Source organism: Bison bison, unplaced genomic scaffold (genome assembly GCF_000754665.1).
Source record: "Bison bison bison isolate TAMUID 2011002044 unplaced genomic scaffold, Bison_UMD1.0 scf7180017864301, whole genome shotgun sequence".
Taxonomy (NCBI): Eukaryota; Metazoa; Chordata; class Mammalia; order Artiodactyla; family Bovidae; genus Bison; species Bison bison.
This window is the reverse complement of record NW_011494873.1, coordinates 2173216-2187878: the sequence shown is the minus strand read 5'-3', so window position 1 is coordinate 2187878 and position 14663 is coordinate 2173216.

The window sequence follows — 14663 nt, the reverse complement described above, 5'->3', positions numbered from 1 at the left end:
ATTCATATCACTAAAGGGTGTTAAGCTCATCATTTACTGAAAAGCTTCATATTCATTATGTATAATATGAGAGAAGCGTGTATTCTCTGGTTTACTGAAGGGGGTGTCCTGGATCTGCCAAAATTAGAGGCTTCTCCCTTTTGAGTGGCAGAGGATGAGATGGTTTGATAGCATCACCAACTCAATCAACATGAACTTCAGCAAACTTTGGGAGGACGCGGAAGCCTGGCATGCTACAGTCCATGGGCTAGCAAACAGTCGGACACAACTTAGCAACTGAACAACAACAACCCTTTTCTGCCCTTTTTTGGGCAGAAGACTTTCACTCTGATGATCTGTTGGTCTCCTGAAGCATTCTGTTAAAATAGTAACTTCAATGTTGCCATACCCACACTCAACTCCATCTGAAAACTGAAACCACAGCAATGCCCAAGCCCTTTCATCTCCCATAGTCTTCACCCCCAAGTCCCCATCTGACACCCTCTTGACTCCTGGGGCTGTTAGATTTCCTCCAAGCAAGCACCAAGGAGAAACTCTGGCTTTAGCTGTTCCCGTTCGTTTTGGCATCATGTTAGATCAAGTCCCTGCTCTTTTCTAAACACTTGATGGAAACTTGCTTCCTCAGCTGTCCAAATCCCCATCCCTCAATAACAAAGTGCTGGGAGAGCTAACCTACCAACTTTTCTGCACAGGTTTTCTGAACACCACGGCTCCTGGGGGGTCACTGTTTAGTGTGCCTGGGAAGCTGGAGGCCAAGAATCCCCCCCACCAACATACATGTTGCCCTTGGCTTTGCTCCCAAGCTATTTTGGACCCAGGTAAGTCCTACTCTCTTTAATGACTGGACTCAAGTACACCCGAATCTCCAAGACTGGGCTTAGTCATTCCTGCCTTTCTACTCCAAGGCCATTTGGCTCACACCCAGAAGGGTGCTGGGCTGAGATTGTTGGCTTTCTCACCCACATCTTTTCCCACCCGCCTACACCTAGCACAGCATCCAACACAGAGTTTCAGCTCAGCACATGCTGGCTGAGTGAGTCCCCACTAGAATGATGGGTTACACGTCTACACTCAAGGACCTTGTCATCCTCATGAGCCCACTTCGGTACTTCCTAAAGTGTGGTGTACACCCTCATGACCCTAAGTAAGAAGCAAGGACACAAGATTGAACTTTCCTACTCTTGTTTTACCAAATTCTGTGCCATTGAACATGGCCCACAGTGGTATCAGAGTGCCAGTATGGTAGTTGTAAATATGAGGAGGAAAATAAGCAACTTAAGAAATAACTTCCTAAGTGCTTCCAACATGCAAAAAGCTGACAGGAAAGTGAGTGTATGTATCAGTCAGATTAGCCTAGGTTTTGCTGCAGTAACAAACAATTCCTAAATCCTAGTGACTCTTAACAACAAAAGTTTATTTCTTGCTCATGGAACATGTCCACTGTGGGTTTGACAAGGGTACCCAGGCTGAGAGAGCAGCTGACCATCTCAAATATGGTCAGTCAGCATTCAAGACGGCATAAAAACTCTGGGCCATCAGGTACGGGCAGTTAATTGCACAAATCAGTTCCACCCACAACTCATTCTCTGGAACCAGGCCCCGCCCAATCATAAGGGGACCAGAAAATACAATCCTGCCATGTGTTGGAAAAGGTGGAACTGGAAATATTTGGTAAGCAGCACTCATGTGGCCCATAATAGGTAAGTTATGGGCCTTAGACTTTGATGGAGGAAGAATAACATTTAGGGGAGGAATTAAAACGTTATCAATCATGAAAAGGAAGAAAGAAAGGTGAGGGTGGGAGATGCTAGCATGGAATAAGCAGGTCCCAGCATCCCATGAAGGAGAAGGCAATGGCACCCCTCTCCAGTGTTCTTGCCTGGAGAATCCCAGGAATGGGGTAGCCTGGTGGGCTGCCGTCTATGGGGTTGCACAGAGTTGGACATGACTGAAGTGACTTAGCAGCAGCAGCAGCAGCAGCGTCCCATGAACATGTGATTCAGTCACTGAATCTAGAGCTATTGTCTGTTACATGTGTCATGTGTACCTGGTAAATGCGTGTGCTAAGCTTTTGGTTCAATTAGAATGCTCAGGTTAGCAAAGACATCCACTCTGGCCAAAGATGGGTGATAACAGAAGGCTCCAGAGGAGCTCACAGAACTGGAGGGAAAGTAGATGAAGCAGGCTTTCCAACAGAGATCAGACCAGCTCCAGGGTTCTCAACAGCAGACCAAACCACAGCCTCATCAGCTCTAAGTGTGTCCTGTCTTCATGTCAGGCAGGTTCCCAGCAGAGAGGCTATGGCATGGCTCGGGTTCTGGTGCAGATCGGAGAGGGAAGGCCAGCCACATTAAGGCGCCGTGAAGTAGGGACCCCGGCGAGGGAAATGAAGGTGCTGCTTCCAGAACACGGGGGTGATCAATGATGGCTCAGGCAAAGCAAATGTTCCTAACAGCACTTTAAATCCAAATGGATTATCACAACCATACATGGGTACTGCCTCCCCGTTTACACAAGAAGAAGCTGAGCCTTAGCACATAAGGAATGTCCCAACATCACATAGCTAGTAAGTGTCAGAAGCCTGATGCTGCGGGGACCCCAGTGTCTGTACCTTTACCATCATTATCTACTATCTGACACTGATCTGGTGGCTTTTTTTGTTGCCATTTATCATGACACATCAAAATGAGAAGGAGTACAAAACAGTCACATTACCACTAATCATGTGACCATCACACCTGTAGAACACTTTACCATCCACAAAGTGTTTTCACATATATGACCTCCTTGCTCTTACACAGTGTGAGGTGGGCAGACCCTCTATCACCCACCTCATATATTGGATGAAGATGTGGGGTTCAAGGCTGCATTTCTAGGCCTTGTTTCCAGTTGGAGGGGATGGCTTGGATCTTTCCTGGCAGGTGTGGGACTTAGTCTGCTGGTCTGCGGTGTGGGGCTGGCAGGTTATGGTCAGCTTGGGGCCAGAGGGCAGGACTATGGTTGGAAATGACCAGGCACATGAGGTGCATGGGAAGCCAGAGCCTCTGAAGAGCTTGGCCTCAGTCTCGCCAGGAGACTCTCAGGGGAGTTCTCCATGTCAAGTGCATGTAGGTCTTACTTAGTGGTGTTAGTGGAATTAGGGAAGCACAACTGTAAGGAAGCTCGGCTCCTAACCCTTCCTGCATCCCTAACAGACTTGACTCAGGAGGCCCCTAGCAAATGTTCCATGCTGTAAAACAAAGCGAAAAGCTAGTCTCTTCGGGGTGTCTGTAGAAGTGAGTTAAAAATAAAAGAAGAAAGGAGCTATGGGTATTAAACCTTCCCTGTCACTACCTTCATCTTCCTGCCTGCATGTAACCAGTCCCTCCTGTTCCTTCGAAACTTGGAGGCAATACAATACGGTGGTTTGGGTTGACCAGATGTCTCTAGTATCCCATTATCTGGCTCCAAATTTCAGTATCATCATTTTCTGTTCTGTGATTTTGAGTTGTTCATTTCTCTGAGTCCATATCCCCATTAGTAAAACATACCTATTTTATGGGCACAAAGATAAAGCGAGCTAATCCATGAAAAGAACCTAGAACAGTGCTCAGCACATAGGAGACTTTGGGGAGCAGAAATAAATAATAAATCAAAGACTGACTGACTTGTCCAAATGTAGACAGCTAGCCAGTAGGGGAGTTAGGATCCAGACCCAGATCAGAGTCTAGATTCTAAATGATTCCTCCTACCATGCCATGCTGCCTCTCAGAGTCATGCTACTTCTCACAGGGTTATCAGTCATACAAAGGAGGGGCTTGGAGTTTCTGGTAGATACAGGTAAATTCGCATCTTATTTCACTTTCCACTGAAGCTCTCCTATGATTCATATCTTACCTTCAATGGACTTTTTACCTCCATGAGGCAAAAACATGATCCTTAGACTAATTTTTTTTTTCTTAAAGTCACCTAGCCTTGAACTTGTCAGATCTGCCTTGACTCCTTAAAGGATGCTCTGTAAGCTTGGGAACAACAAAGGAAATAGCATTTTTACACAGCATATGCCCACTCTCCTAGAGGAGAGAATTCTTCCACAAAGGATCTCTAGCTTGACCCTGACACAAACTTATTTGAACAATCAAAAGACACACTACTATCTCTTATAACAGGGAGTCAAGAGATGGTATAGGCTGCAAGTATGATATGACCAGGGCTCTATCTGAACTCCTAAGGCTCTCTGGGCTCAGCCTTCCTCCACACATTGACTCTGAACTTCATGGGGGCATATGGCAGCCTGTACAAAGGGACTTGCTTACTCTCCATATCCAGGGAGAGAAAGAAGACTGTGCCTCATTCCATCCTGGGCCACACACCCATCCCAACCTAATAACAGTTGCTGGGGCAACATCATGTGATCATCGGATCAAATTCAAATCCCTGAATCAGTTATTGACAATCACCCTCAGGCCAATCAGGGCCTTGAGGTGAGGATGGACTCAGATTCTGTGGGACCCAGGGGCCTCAGGGGAGGAGTGGAAACCAGAAAGCCAGGCTCTATTGGGCTGGAGAAAGGAAAAGTAGGTGCTAAGTACTCAGTCAACAAAGCCCATCCCACAAGGATGGTGGAGGGCAGGGGACACACAGTAAGAAAGTACTGTGCCTAGGAATCCAGGGGGGAAATCTCATAAGATGTCACATCTCTTAAGTCAAAGGTCTAATATGAGATCAACACATTGAATTTAAGGAAAGTGTCACAATAGTTACTATTTACTGAGCGACATCAATTGAACATGGAGATAGGTACTTTCCCTGCATCATGCTGTTTAACCGTTTAACCCTCACACCAGCCCTTAGAATTTGGAGTTTATACTCCTATTTTATAGCTGAGAAACAAAGCTTTGAGCAGTACCGTGCACACAACTGAGAGAGATAGAATAGGGCAACAAACTCGGATTTCTGTGTACAAAAAGCCCCAGCACAACATCTTGCTTATTATACTTCGAGAAACAAAAGTAGGATGTGTGAGTTAATTTTACGTGGCTCTAATACCATTGTCAGAAAGCAGGAAATAAATGACCTTCAGCCTCTGGGCCCATGGGGAAACACACACACACACACACACACACAAAACATTGTTAAAATTTAAAAATAACGTGCAAAGTGGAACCAGAATAACTGTGGTGATTAGGAGGAAGCCACCATACATTCTTCCTAAACACAAAATCCTACTTAGATGTGGGGCAGGAAGGTGGGAATCCCTCTCCCCCAATCCGGGGCTAGCTTGTCACGTGTGGACACTACTATGAGAGTGACTTTAAGAGGTTGTTTTATGCTAACATAAAAAAAAAAGCTACCTCCTTTGAAAATGAGGTATCTTTTGGTGCAGCCTGTCTGTCATCCAGGTTGGCATTTACAGCATTTAAATGAACGTGTACACTAAAGTGAGTTTTGCTCGTGAAGGGCACTTGACTGCACAGGTTATTGGGTGGGGCAGGGGAGCAACTTAGTCAACAAGACTCATGGGATAATAGCCATGGGGGGTCTTAATAGAGAAGGTGTCCCTGTGACCATCCCCACAGGTTGCTGGAGTCCACACCTACTTCACTACCCCTGCAGTGAGGACTGAAGAGAACTGGCCTGCTCTTGTTGCTAGAACAAAGCTCCATGGCCTTAGTGGCTTCAAACAAGACAAATTTGTTACCTAGCAGCTCTGGAAGTCAGAAGTCCAAAATGAGTCTTATGGGGCTAAAAGTGAGGTGTCGTCAAGGCTGTTTTTTCTGGAGGCTCTAGATGATGACAATGATGTATGGTTTCAATGGACCTGGGTTCTGTGACGTTGGACTTGTGCTCGGAGGCTCTAGGGGCAAATCTGTTTCCTTGTCTTTTCCAGCTTCTAGAGGTTGCCCACATTCTTTGGCAACTTAGCGCGCGTGCACACACACAAACATATTCAAAGACTGGGAAAAAGAAGAAATTATCTGTATGATTCAGGGCCCTAATACATATTAGTCCTGATATTTCAGATAAACCCCTCTCCCACTCAGATGTGTTGACCATTTCCCCTTCTACACACAGACTAGAGGTGTGTCTTTGTCATGTCTCTCCCTACCTCTGACTACTAGGAGGCTGCCCCCTGGGAGCTCTGCAAGCAGACAGGGAGCTGAGTAGGGCAAGAGAATTTGGAAAATGGGGAGTTGGGAACATCTCCAGTGGAGCAGAGTTTCCCAGACTTCAGGCATCTGGGTACCATTTTTAACACTTTGTCCTATATTGGCATCTTAACTGTGCTACTCTTAAATTAATATTTTCTTAAATTGACTAACTTTTGGTGAAATAAGTTGTTTCATCTGATATTAATTCCATAAAAAATAGAAAAAATGCAATAAAACTAAAAACCATCAAATATTATTAAAACAACTTATTGTTAAAGAATTATTAAAAGTATATCCATATGCCACCTAAAATTGTCATACATATCAGAGCTTTTCAAACTTTGAAAGTCGCTCAGTCATGTCCAACTCTTTGTGACCCCATGGACTATACAGTCCATGGAATTCTCTAGGCCAGAATACTGGAGTGGGTAGCCTTTCCCTTCTCCAGGGGATCGTCCCAGCCCAGGGATCAAACCCAGGTCTCCCACATTGCAGGAGGATTTGTTACCAGCTAAGCCACAAGGAAAGCCCAAGAATACTGGAGTGGGTAGCCTATCCCTTCTCCAGGGGATCTTCCAGATCCAGGAATTGAACCGGGGTCTCCTGCATTGCAGGTGGATTCTTTACCAACTGAGCTATCAGGGAAGACTTTAATGCATATAAATCAGCTGGGGATCTTGTTAAAATGCAGATTCTAACTCTGTCCAGTCTGGGGTGAGATCTGAAATTCTGTATTTTTAAGCAACAAATGGCAACTCAAGTTTCAGAAGACCAAATCATACACTCATGAGACATTTAGGCTTGTTCATTCCACCCCAGCATCCTCTCACCCCTTTCTTTCCACTTCCCTGAGACTGATATCTTTTTCATTCTCCCTCTACATTTTATTCCCCCATCCATCAAACACAAGGCTGAAACTTAGCTACCATGGACATCAACAGTGCTGTTTTCCCAAGTACTTCCAGTTTTACCCCTCCAACACATGGTAAGATTATACAATCTGGTCCCCTATGGTCAGGTGGGGCCTAGATCTGGCCCATGAGTTGTGAGTGAAAGTGATGAGTCATTTAATTTCTATTTCCCATCTGGGATGGTGACTGACCATAAGGAAGATGGTAGCTGTTCTATCTGCTTAGGAGCCCTTGCCTACCCAACAATGAACATGTACCATGAACAAGAAATCAACTTTTGTTGTTAAAAGCCACTGGGATTTAAAAATTGTTCATTACTGCAGCAAAGCCTAGTCTAACCTGTCTGATACATATACCCGAGTTTCATCTACTTTACTCCTCAGCACTCTGGAGGATGGGAGAACTTGACAAGTGTTTTATCAAATTGCTTATTTTCTCCCCCAAACCTATGACTAATATGTTAGTGTTCTTCTGTCATTTCTGGTCATGTTCAGTGGCACAGAATTTGGTAAAACAGGAAAAAAGAGAAAGAAAGGCCAAATGTATTTCTTTGCTTCTTACTGAGCTGCATATGAGCTGGTGTGGGATCCATGGAGTAGTTCCTCCTCTTACAATCTACAAATACCTACACTTTTCCATACCATTTCTAGTTCCCAGTCACCTTCTGCTATGAAGTTTCTTTTTGAAGGTATTATGCAAGGCTACTGATGGGGAGTGACGTTTGGTCCACCCTTCTATGGAACAAATGTTTTCCTAGATATCTAGCTTGGGTGATGTGAACAAGATTCCATCAACATAGAGGGCAATTTCTTCCACATGTGATAACATTACCTCTCACTAGACCACAAATCCAGAGGCAAGGTAAACTGAATAAGTGACTGTGGCAAAAGCACCCAAGTAGAGAATACAATGAACTAAGACTAAGAATCCAATCCCAATTCTGATATCATATTTGTCCACCAGCCTCATTGGAAGGCAAGTGAAAGAAACCCAACTCACACAATTTATAAGAACACTAGAAAATAAAAACCTTTCCAGTTCTCAAAAAAATGTCAAGAAGAAACTATCCCCTCTATGACAGCATACTGTTGCTTTTTTGCTGGCTCTGTTCTCAGCTCTGCTTTTCCCAAGTGGCAGCAAAGATGACCACAGCATGTCCAGGCTCTCATTTCAGCAGCTCAGCAACTCTGGGAGAAAGAGACACCCTCTTTTCCAAGGGCTCCATCAAAAGTCATAGAATGAAATTTCATTGGCCTCATTTCAGTCACACGCTCACCTCTGAACCAATCTTTGTGGCCATGGAAATGCAAGTGTTCTGAGTGGCCAGTCCTGGGATCATGCCCACCTCTGGAGACAGAGGTTGGAGCAGCCTCAGTCAAATCACATGGACTAAGAGATGGGAGGGGTAAGTCTCTGCAAGAAAATTAGAATCCTATGTCCAATAGGTGGAAATGATTGCTAGAGAGACAAAAGCAGCTGGAAGCCACTCCAGCTGCAAACATGCTTTCATCACTCCAATCTCAATTCTAAATGAAATCTTTTGTCAACATCCAAGGGAACTACAAAGGCACTCCAGTGCACCATCATTTCAGTGCAAACAGATTGCAAAGTGACACTAACAGTCATCCCAAAGATGCAAGAAGTCATGAATGACAGATGAGTGATGATGGGGAGCTGCTCAAGCCCAGTGTAAGATTATTGGCAAGGGAGGATATGGCCAAAATCAAACAGCTTATAACTGAAAAGGGAAAGTCTGCAGGGATAATGCAAAAATAAGAGTTTCAAAAAGAACGATTTAAACAGAAAATTTGATGTCCTCAATTTTTTTTTGTCAACATTGATCCTTTTTACAATAAGATTCTGGGTATCCAAGAATGCATCGTATGAGTTGAATTTTTTTTTAATTACACCAAAAAGATAAACATCTGACTTGTACCTTGTACATTCTACCAATTAGTGCACAGTTGCAATTAAAAACTAAATATGGTTAAGTATATGGTTCATTTTTCCTAATTAAATGGGTGTGAAGAGGAATTTCATTGAGATTTTGACCCTGACACAAATAATACAAACAAGAATTAATAAATTTACTGAATTTTTGTGCTTCCTCTTCTGAGAAACATATGTTCATGTCCTTGCCATGTCTCTAGTTTCTTTCTTATTGACTTGTAGGTGTTCCTTTTATAAGGTTGATACTAATCTCTGGTTGTATGTATTGCAAATATCTTCTCCTATTAAGTTATCAGTTCAATTTATTGAAGGTATTTTTTAATTAACAAAGCATATATCAAAGCGCTTTGTTTGTTTGTTTTAGACTCAATAAGAAATATTAACCCCTATTTTAAGCAGATTTACCTGAAAGGTTGTTTCCCAGTATAATTAGCTTCGAGGACTTTCTGCAGTTCAAAATCACTTTCCCTTACATCAGTGCAAGATACTGATAAATTTTCACTTTGACTTTTTTCTTCAACTTTCTAAATCAGCACTAGGAAATAACCCAATATCTTTCCTTGGGATGGGCCAGATTGGATAAATTTAACAGGATGGGTGTTTCTCTGACATGATATGGTCTGTCTGAAATTGATAACTTCTGGCAAAGATCTGCATGCTATTTTAAGTTCTTTCTTGGAAATCAGAGAACATTCTGGTTACATTAATATCACATTTAAAAATCATCAATTAAGTTAGCCCTTTTCTAAGACATTTTTAAGAAAACAATCTTGTCATATTAGTTTTCAATGCAGAAAATATAATATTATCTTTATGAAAATTCTATGAGTATATTGGATTTCATTCACCATCATACACACAAAAAATTATTTCTCCATCTGGAAGAAAAACAAAGTTAGACCCTTACTTCATACCACATAAAAATTTTAATTCTTAATAAAGTTCTAAATGAAAAATATTAGAAGAACATTTTTATAAAATCTATAGGAGGTCTTCCTAGTAAACAAGCATAAATATTATAGCTCCAAAATAAAGAATAGGCAGATACAACAATATAATATTTTTCATGTGCAAGCTTCTTAATCCAATTAAAAGTGAATAAGCAAAAAGGTCATTTAACCACCAAAAAGAGCAAGATAGATCCTGGGTTGATTAATCTGGTTTTCGGTCACTGAGAACCTAGGCTCTGTATTTTTTCACTCTGCAGTCCTCAACTTTGGCTTTTGCCCTTGGGCTTGTCCCCAATTGCTCCCCTTGATCCAAGTGCCACAGCCTCCCTCAACAATGTCCAGAGGCACAAAAGGAAAAACAGCACTCCTTGGGTCCCTTTTGCTCTGTTTTTTTGTTGTTGTTGGGTTTTGGCGGGGGGGCAGTGGTTTTGACTCTGCTTTCAGGATCTTAATTCCCCAACCAGGGATCAAACCCATGCCCTCAACAGTGAACACACAGCATCCAAACCACTGGACCACCAGGGAATTCCTCCATGGGTCCTTTTTGAAGGATGTGAAACCATCCCTTAGGATTTCCCTTCTCAGGAACCCCCAGTAGAGTTCAGTCATTGGAGAAATCTACACTTCCTGCATCTCAGTGGCCATAATCCCATCACAAACCTATGCCTGAAGCACAGAATTAGTAGGAGAAGTGGAATAACCATAATTGGCTTGAATTAACCAAAATTCACCCTCTGGGACTGGGCAGAAGCTGATACCCTACTCTTAAAGCCCAAGGCTACCCCATTAGCAAGGAAGAAGAGGGAAACTGCTGCTGGGAAAACAACTCACAGCACCTGCCAGAGATAATATAAAATCTCCTCCTCAAAGTAAACAAGTTTACATTATTGAGTTTAGAATATGTGCCAAGTTGCCCTCTAGAAGCTCACAGTCTAGCGCAAGAGTTGGCAAACTTTTTCTGTAGAAGGTCAGATGATAAATATTTCAGTCTCTGAAGGTCATTTGTTCTCATGTAACTACTCAGCTTTTCCAGTGAAGCTCAAAAGCAACCACAGATAGTATGTAAACAAATGGACTGAGCTCCAATAAAACTTTATTGATAAAAGAAAGTAGTGGGCCATATTTCACCCAAGGGCTACAGTTTGTGAACCCCTAGTCTAGTGGAAAGATAAGTATGTAAACCGAGATCTCACACTGTCCTGCAGACCTGTTTTGTTTGGCAAACCCTGGGTCTAAGAAAGACATCACTTTCTAACTGACCACAGTCCCCACTATTCCCTATTGTCTCACACTATACCACTCTCACTTTTACAGTCATAACTCTCAAGTAAAGGTAAAGACTGTTTCACCCAGAGTTCTAGGGAACACCCACTTGCTTATTTATGGCATCTTTTGGGACAAACTTTTTTGTACATAAATTTCATTATTTACCATGCAATGAAACTGTTTGTTCCACTGTGACCCTTGGTATACTTTGGGACCACAGACACACAATTTAACAGAATTATCTGGGCACAAATCTTTCTAGGCATGCAGTCCAGAGGAGCCCCATGATAATTCTTTCTCAAGAGTGATCAACAGCCCTGAGTGGTCCCTGTTGACAAGCTCCGTGGTAACCCAATCTCTACATTCTGCTGACGAGCCACACTCCCGTGGTTTATGAGCTCAGTGGAATCCCTGAATAGAATTATACCCTTTTATTGAGTCCTAAACCATATATTATCATGAATACTAAACCAGTTCAAATGGTCCATCCCCTCTGCCTTAACATTAGACAAAGCCTTCAGCAATTACCCTTCTCTTTAAAGAATGTGTTTTCTTTGGCACTGAATCCTGCTGAAACCTGATGTGCCCAAGCCTTCTGCATCAAGCTCCAAGTTAGGCTGCCTCTGGCCCCATTGGTGTCTGGGGTCATTCAAAGACCACAAGGAAGCTAAGTGTCTTCCCTTTCCATAAAGAAAGGATCAGCAAGGAGAATTATAAGCATGGGCTCCACTTGAGAGGAAATGGTTACAACCCTTACAAAGAACAGTAGCTCTTTATCATCTGACATCTTCAGGTGATGCAAGCACTTGAGAAGCACGCTTTCCAACCTCAACAAGTCCAAGGCTCTCCAGAAGGTGGTACCTTCTTTAGCAATTCTAAAAAAGGAGTCATGTTCTTTCTTTTCATTCATTCAAGAAATATCTATTCGGCATCTGCTGCGTGTCAGCTACTACGCCAGGCACTGCAGATGGAGCAGGAAATGGAAAAGATCCAAATGTGACGGCAACAAGCGATGCTGAGGAGGAGTTGGAAGTAGATAATCAATAGATCACCAAGTTCACCATGTGGAAGCAACTTGTCGTAAGCAACATGATGGAAAAGAACAGAATGCTGTGTGTATGGGTTCCCTGTGTCTGCTGTAACAAAGGACCACTCACTGGGTGACTGAACACAACACAAATGTATTCTCCCATAGTTCTGGGGGCTACAAGTCCAAAATCAAGGTGTGGACAGGGCCACGCTTCCTCCAAAAGCTCTAGGGGAGAATCATTCCTTGCCTCTCTCATCTCCTGGTGGCCCCACGTGCTCACTGGTGCATGGCTGCGTCATTCCAATCTCTCCCTCCATCTCCATGTGGCCATCTCCTCTTCTCCTCACGTGTTACTTTTCTGTGTATCTCTTAAAGGACATTTGTTGTTGGATTCTGAGCCCACCCAGATAGTCCAGGATGATCACATTTTGAGATCCTTCATTTAATGACATACATTTGCAAAGACCATTTTTCAAAACAAGGTCACATTCACAGGTTCTCAGGGGTTGTGGAACCCAGAACTTGGGAGTCACCATTCAACTATAGGAAACAACAATGGGATAACTCATTTTAGATCAGAAGGTGGAGGGAGTAGAGAAGGTTCTCTGAAGAGATGAGATTTAATCAAGACTTGAAGGATGAAGAGGAACATATCACACAGAGGAGAGGAGAGTATGGTATCCACATACCGTGCATAGGGACAAGGAGAACGGCATTGCTGACTGAGCACCCAACCTATGCCAAGGCCCCCAGAGCTGCTGAGCTTACAGTCCTCTAGAAACTGAAAGAAGGTTAGCAGGGCCAGAGAAGAGTGAGGATGGCCTGAGGTCTCCTGGGAGGGATGGGCAGAGGCCTAGCCTGAAGTCACAGTAAGGAGATGGGATTTCACTTCATGTGTAAGGGGGATCCCTTGAAGAGTGTTAAGCCTAAGAATAGCATGATTAATTTACATTTCACCCTGAAGGTATTTTCAAAAGCATAGCTGGCCTCAGTTTAAACTGGGAGTTCCTATCTTTACTGGAGTCTTGGTAATAACAAATGCATCCTATTTTATCATTTACACCACTAGATGCCTTAATTCCTTTAATTAAAAAATGCATATAACTCAAATACAAACCAGAGTGCCGTGTGGTGGTGCCAGTGTCTGTCTGATAGTCCATTTTAGGAAGCACAGTTTAGAGATAAAAAATAATGAGAATTCCAATCTTTGATGGCATCTCTTCTAGAACATCACAGGGGATCTAATTCATAATCTATACCAACACTTAATCAAACCCTCTTTCCCCATTGCTCTCCTTCATATCTCTTATCTCTTCTAACCCACAGCTTCCTCTTGCCCAGTCTTGACTAATTCTCCATCAAAATCTCTCCCCAGCACCTAGCCTAAGGTTCTTGACTCCTTCACCACTGATCCAGCAGACACAGCCTCCCTTAGCAGAGAGAGGAGGCAGAACCCAAGCAGCCAGGGACAGACTCCAAAATCCAGTTTCTGTCTCTCTGAGGAGGTGTTGGCGCTAAATACAGTTTTATGCCTTCTTTCTTTTCACACACAAACTTTTAAATTTTTAATTAAAACCTCCATGAGGATGGAAACTACATTTCACACATTTTGCATCTCCTACATTGCAGAGTTAACCTCTTTGCAGAAAGGTGAGACAGACTGATAACAGGAGTTTGCTGGAGACCCTGAATCCTTGCTCTGCGATCAAACATTCTTCCCACATCATCTATGAAGTTCCTGAGCTGAAACTGTTTGGTCTTAGTTAAGCTGTAGCGACATCTGTCATAAGTGATTAGTGACATTTTTCCATCCACTCATCACCCCTAAAAATGGACTCAAACCTGCTAAGGAGGAATGAACAGACTAAGGCAGACTGGAGCATAGGTGAGGGAGGTTGCAGGGGTCACCCAGGGGGATGTGAGAGGCAATGGGGCAGGGAGAAAAGCAGCTGCCACACTGGGGACCCTGCTCCCAATGGCAGGCGTGTGGATGGCCCAATCCCCTTCTACCAGTAGCATCTTCTACCAGTGAGACATGATCCGAAAGGATAGCAGAGGACAGCAGAGAAAGATGGGCAGTTCACCATGGACTGCAGGCTCCTCCAGGCCAGAAACTGCGCTTAATTCAACTTTGTATCTCCCGCCTCCCCTCCACCCTCCACCTCCTGGCTCCTAGGCTCCTAGCCTTGGATCTGGCACACGGTGAAGTTGCTGGGGTGGCCGGGTGGTTAGTTAAGTGAGCAATTAAAGTCTCTAACAAGAGCCTTCCCAAGTGCTATTCCTCTGAGACTTGGCAAAGGCCATAAAGTTATACTTGCTTCTGCTCCCTTAAGCCAACCCCCGAACTTCCCAGACTGAGAAAGAAGATTCCTGATTTCTAAGAATGACAATGTGGTATGATAAATACATATATATGACATGTATT